We start from the raw sequence: 6,044 nt of genomic DNA, 5'->3' as shown, positions 1-6,044 counted from the left end.
TGCTGCTGCTGCTTGTTAGCTCATGCTGTCTCCGCAAATAGCATGAGTGCTCATGCTCACAATGCGCGCGTCAGAAGATAGCATATCCGTTTCTTTTGGTTTCTCTTCAATTTACGCTCCCTATTGGACGAATGATAAGTTCGGGGAAAGCGTCGGAATGGACCAACAGGTGTCTAGACAGGGCCAACCCGCAGCCCCTGCTCGAGGACACAGAGCAATAGCAAAGCATGGAGAACATTTTTCGAAGTCACTTCTCGTCTCCAGTGAATATGGTGAGATCTCGCGAATCTACGGAAGCGAAGCCCGCCGCGGAGCGAATCGTAGGAGGAGGGGAAAAAAACTCAGAGAAATAAAAACATTGAGTTGTTTACGCAAGGATTCCGCGGAAAATACCGTCATGCTGGGAATTCTCACTGTGCCAAAAAAGTTGGAGCGCCCGATCGACTGCTGGGGTGTCAAAACGCCTCCCTTTGGAAGCCCGAATTATGAGTGAGGTTCGACGGAAAAGTCACACGGGACTTCAGCCCCGACGAGAACCAGAAGCGAGAAACGACACTGAGTACGAAACTTGAGCTAACGATTATTAGCGGCGAATAGCGAGGGAAACGGAGAGCTCATTCGATAGTTCAGCCCTGCGTCAACGTTGCTGGAATCGTCAAAGCGGAACTTCTCGAATAATGCTCCACGGGGGCAGGAAAAAAAGCGGAGATCCACCCGAAGCGATGTGGTGGAAATCATATGGCGAAAATTCCAAACCCAGTGTGTGATTACATTGTTCGACAAGAGATTATCGTGGCTATTACACAAACGACGCGCGCGGACGATAAGACTGCGTAAGAGGCAATTGGAGACGAGAAAGCAGAAAAGAAAACGAGAGCCCGATAACACTGCGGCCAGCGAACCGATGGGCAATCCGCGGTCGAGTACTATGATGCTTCGATTTGGGCTTACTAGTGACGCAACATCCAAAGACGTAAACTCGCCGCTAATTCTCAGGGGAAAGCTCGTTGAAGACGGCTCTCCGAATGGGGCTACGAGTATGATGTCCGGGAGCTTCAGGGCAGATGAGACAAGAGAAATCCAAGTCCGTTCCAAGACGGTGCTTCGCGCGGTAATTCCTCGATTCCCTCGATGGCAATCTCGATTTTTTCGCTTCCTTTTCCCGTCAACGTTGCGACGCTCGCCGCAGTCGCTAGGTAAGAGACCGAACATACAGATCAAAATGCTCCTGTTACCAGGAAACCATGACGCATAGACCCATAGACCTATAGTGCGTCTCTGAGGCCGCTGGTCGGCCCGGCGTAACATGAGCCCTGGAGCAGTTGCCTGATAATGAAAACATTCACGGAACTTCCAAAAATGTGAATTTTATCATTGTTGATACGTTCGCGCGGTGACATCACTCGACACTGACTCGTGATGATCAACGATACCGGGGATTCTAGGTGAGAGCGTGAGTACTCGAGCGTTTCTGGCGTTTTCCCGAGTACTGTCGACTCACAAACCACTTGTTCTCCGCGAGGTCGAGTGATATCGCCGGGAAAAAACGGAGGATGACTCACCGACATGTCGATGCTCCGTCGTCGCACTCACCGTCCCGTATCAGGCGTTCCGGGGAATCAGAACGACATTTTTCTCTCCACATGCAGACGAATTAGTTATACGCAACGGAGAATGGTCCGATACCCTCGGCTCCCCAATGATCCATGCGGCGATGTTATCCTTGTTTATATTGTCCCCCTCCCCCGCTCTTTTTTCTGAGGATTCGGGGGCTTAATTCCTTCACGAATAATATCTCCGAAAATTCGGAAACAGACGCGATATGATCGTCGCCGCTCTCGCATCGATCCCCGCCAGAGTCTCTGTTTACGGTCGCCGACGAAAAACTCACAACAAACGCTATTAATAAGAGCTTGGGCCTAGGCCATGTCAGCGGAACGTAATCTGAATCGATGATCGCTCCATTTGATTCGTAGATCAGAAATCTTCCAATCCGGGATTCTTATAATTCGTTTGATACCCGAGAATCCAATTCTTCCCATTAAATGGTTGCGTGAATCTTGCCTACCCTTGCTTGCTGCGCTCGTTCTATGAGGCGATTCCTCCGATTCATTGATCTGCGGTCCATCCCGCGGAAATGTCTCCGATATGCGAAATTGTCTGCGAACGGGAATTTCTGTGGGGGCTCCAAGCCGCGAATCGTGGCAGGAGCAACTTCCGGATGGAACTTTCACATTTGGAAGAGCGGTGAATCGAGGAATCGAATGTATCTCGGAGAAGCCCACAGCGAGGAGTGCATCTAAATTTGATTGAAGCGTCGGATGTTGTTTTCAGCGCATCAAATCAACAGATTACAGCGACTCCGAGCTCCCCTGCTCCCCGATCCCCAGGTTTGTAGAGTAGACCGTAGACGGTTACCTACGTGCAAGAACAGATGGAAATATGGTCGACTCGCTGCGCGTCGACTCACTTACCGACGGCCGCTCGCCTGCCGGTCAGGACATCAATAAAGTACTGAATTGACTCACTCTGAGCACACAGCCGAGTTTCGTATTCTAGTCTACTCATCGTAGCTTCGCATGGCGGCCGCAACGGTGACGGTAGCGACGAAAGGGTACCACGGCGATGCCCGGCCTGCCTGGCGGCGTTCCAGAAGGCATGCAAAATATTATTCAGGGCTCTCGCTTGGCTTTCTCTTGTCGACGGTCAAGGCGTTGAAGCGCGCGTCGAAATCGGAGTGAAATATCGCTTTCTACAACTATTCATCCGCCGCGCCAACAACAGCGATGATAGCAACAGGGACGGATTCCACGAGAGGATGAGGAGTCTTCTCCTCCGTCTATCCGCGACTCGATGCCGAATGCCGGACAAAGGCTGACTGAATGCAGTGTTTAAGATAAAGATTGGAATTCCCCCGATCAGTTCTCAGTTCTCTCTCGTGATGCGAGTTTTGTGAAGATGCGAGGTGAAATCCTCATCGGATGGAAGATGCGACAATGCACTTGATGATGATGCTTCGCCGGATTTGTCGAGCGCAAACTTTGGCAGGGAGAGAAAATTGGCAGCACCGTTTGTTCTACGTGGACGACGGGGCCGCCCACGCGACAGAATGTCGCTAAGGCCGCAAATCTTGGCCGTGCGTCTCGGAGCAAAGCGGGGATTCGTCGATATACGGGCGGTGATGTTTTCAGTGAGACTTTCATCGTATCATCATCGGTCCGTTCGGAACAGGTTCTCTGAGAAACGAATTCATCTCGGAGCGGCCGCCTCGTGTGAACGCCGAAGTGAACGAGGCGTACCAATAGACCATCGACGAGAATGCGGACCCAGATTATGACAAAATTTATTTTGACACAAAAATTCTGTGCACGTATTTCTGCGCTGCATCATCTCTGTCACCGCTATCCTCTTCAGTCCGCCGCGTCTTTGTCTCTGTTCCTCCTTATTCGGGCTTCATCGTCATCTTTCCTGATAGAGAGATCAAGAAGAGCCACGTGAAGAGCGAGATCTTCGGAAAACGCTGAGATATTCGGTCCGACATCGAATCTTTGTTCGAATCACGAGAGATTTCTTCGTCCCGTCTCGCCTCTCTTCCAGGGATCTCCTCTCGGTGTACGGTGCATCCCGAAAAAGAAAAATCGAAGTTCGTACGTCGCTTCAGGCTCGCCGACTCCTTCAACCAGGGGTGGCCCACAATACGTTCTATCCGTGATTGCCTTTCTGCGGTGCGTAGCTGTCGACTTTGCATCGAATCGCGATCCCCCCAATTTCCGCTTCAAAAGCTCTGACGTCGCATTAACTTTGGCAGTACTCAGCTATACTTGGAATTCCTCCATCTTCTAGCCCTTCGCTCCCCCCGAACTTCAGGCAGGCTGGCTCACTTTACACTATTGCCGAACGTTCGTGTTTTTATGCTTCAAACGGAAATCACGGACTTGGACATTTTCCCGACAGAGCTCTTCTTCGTGTCCGAGCGAGCTTTCCGATTAGCTCGAGCGAGAACCTCTCTCTTCAATCGCTTCCCGTCCGCGGTAGCAGAAACGGAACTTCACGACTTCTTAAGAATGGACACCACGTCAGAAGCGTGCGTTGATCAAAAATGGGTGCTACGATAGCGTTAGATCATCCCGCCAGATTCATTCGTTCATTGTATGAGCGAGTCCGACCGTTTCACAAAATATAGCCAACGGGAAGAAATAAAACATGAAAAGCGAGAAACACCTGAGAATACACCGAAGAATACCAACAGCTCGACAAAGTCCTGAACACAGTGCCGTTGCCCTGTTTGCCGCTTCACGAAGATCCCAGAGCGACGACTATACGGAATTCAGACACAAAGAACTATGCAGTGTCGAGACCAACGAATGGAAACCATGAGCGTTGGAGTTCAGGTTCCGGGTATACGCGTCCCGAAGTCAATTCCGCTCCACCTCCGGACGGGTTTTCCCTCGGCATGCAAGGGCGGGGGATAGAACGTTTTCAACGATCTTCAGGCTGACTCACCGGACAATTCGATTAGCCTGATACCAAGCCGAGACCAGGGAACCTTCCGTCCGAGGAGTTTCCCGGGAAAACGTTTCCATTCAGCCGATTCTCATCTGCGGACACGGCAGACGGCACCATGCTCGCTCGGATGCCTCGCGATATACGACCGATTCTTAGGCTAGGGAACTCCTCCCGAAGAAATTAGGCCCGAAAAGAGCACTGCGAGCTTAGGGACTGGGTGCCGCGCCGCGAAATTTGTTCTCTACGCGGAGGGGTCGCAGAATCGCTCGACAGCCTCTCTGTCAGTCCGTCTGCCCAAGCGTCAGGAACAATTGTGACGAATGAGCGATCTTTATCATGAACACATTCTCAGAACTCTCGACATCTGTGACGTCGCTCGACATTAACTGGCAAGACGCGGTTCACTCTTCCGTTCGAGTGACCAATCGCGCTTTTTTTCCGACGATTCTTTCCATTTGTCTAGTTCTTTTCCGTCCGCGCAAGGTGAGACTTGACTCTGCACAATTCGGGAAGCAGAGAAGAAAATAATCATTTTCCGCTAAAATGATGCCTGTGACCTTCGCGTGGTCTTCAAAGGTCGTCAGTTCCTCAATCCACAAAGACAGATTCACGAAGTGAGCAATTCGAAACCATGGGAATAACGCCCGACGAGCCCACCAGTTCACAGTGAACTGCCATCAGGCGCGGGAATGTCATTCGCGGCCGATTTCCCATTCCGCTAGACATCTTCCAAGATCGCGTCCTGCGGCAAAATCCTTCGGAAAAATAATCATCCGCGGAATACGACTCTGGCTCGCTCTCCGTTTAAGGGAGGCGGACGCTTGTCTCTTGTGCTGCCCCGATATCTCGGAGTTCCGGCTCGGGATCGAATCCACGTACACGCTCAGGTCGGCGGAAACCCGCGTTCGAATGCGATTAAGCGAGCACACCCTAAGCCGTTCTTTCTGCTCTCGAGTCGACGTCGACGCTCATTGGGTTATCTCGCATGTCGTAGCTTCGCGCTCATCGTCAGCTCGAATTCTGTTTGGCACACCCGTTTCAAATAAATATGATCGTATCGACGTGATTCGAGAAATAGCCGGCGATCGATCCTGTGAGCAGCGGCAGCAGTGAGAATCACGTCGCGTACTGTATGTAGAAGCGTTTAACGTTGTTCCGTTCGTCGATTCATTGTAAAATGAGTCCAGGGGCGCCTCACTTCTGAGAGAGTCAATGTCGAAGGCAACAACAGAGTCGTTCGGCGTAAGAAGCCATTCATTAAGTGCGCTAAACGACGGAACCAGCCGAACACTCCGATTATGGAGTGTTCTTCGGATCAAAGACCTCTGGGACTTCGGAAGATATCGTAGAGAGCGGCGATTGAAGCGACCGCTATCGACTGACTGACTAACCGACTGAGGGACGAGCAGGAACTCAACGAGAGAGAGAGAATCGGTTCCGTCAGCTTTAGAAGCTGTCGTCCTGTCGCTTGGAAGTCGCGACCAAGCGATGAAGCGGCCGCCCGAGCCGCCATCGCCCACGCTGTACAAATAAAGAAA

This window comes from Galendromus occidentalis, unplaced genomic scaffold (assembly GCF_000255335.2).
Source record: "Galendromus occidentalis unplaced genomic scaffold, Mocc_1.1 scf7180000077419, whole genome shotgun sequence".
NCBI lineage: Eukaryota > Metazoa > Arthropoda > Arachnida > Mesostigmata > Phytoseiidae > Galendromus > Galendromus occidentalis.
Note: the sequence above shows the minus strand (reverse complement) of the source record.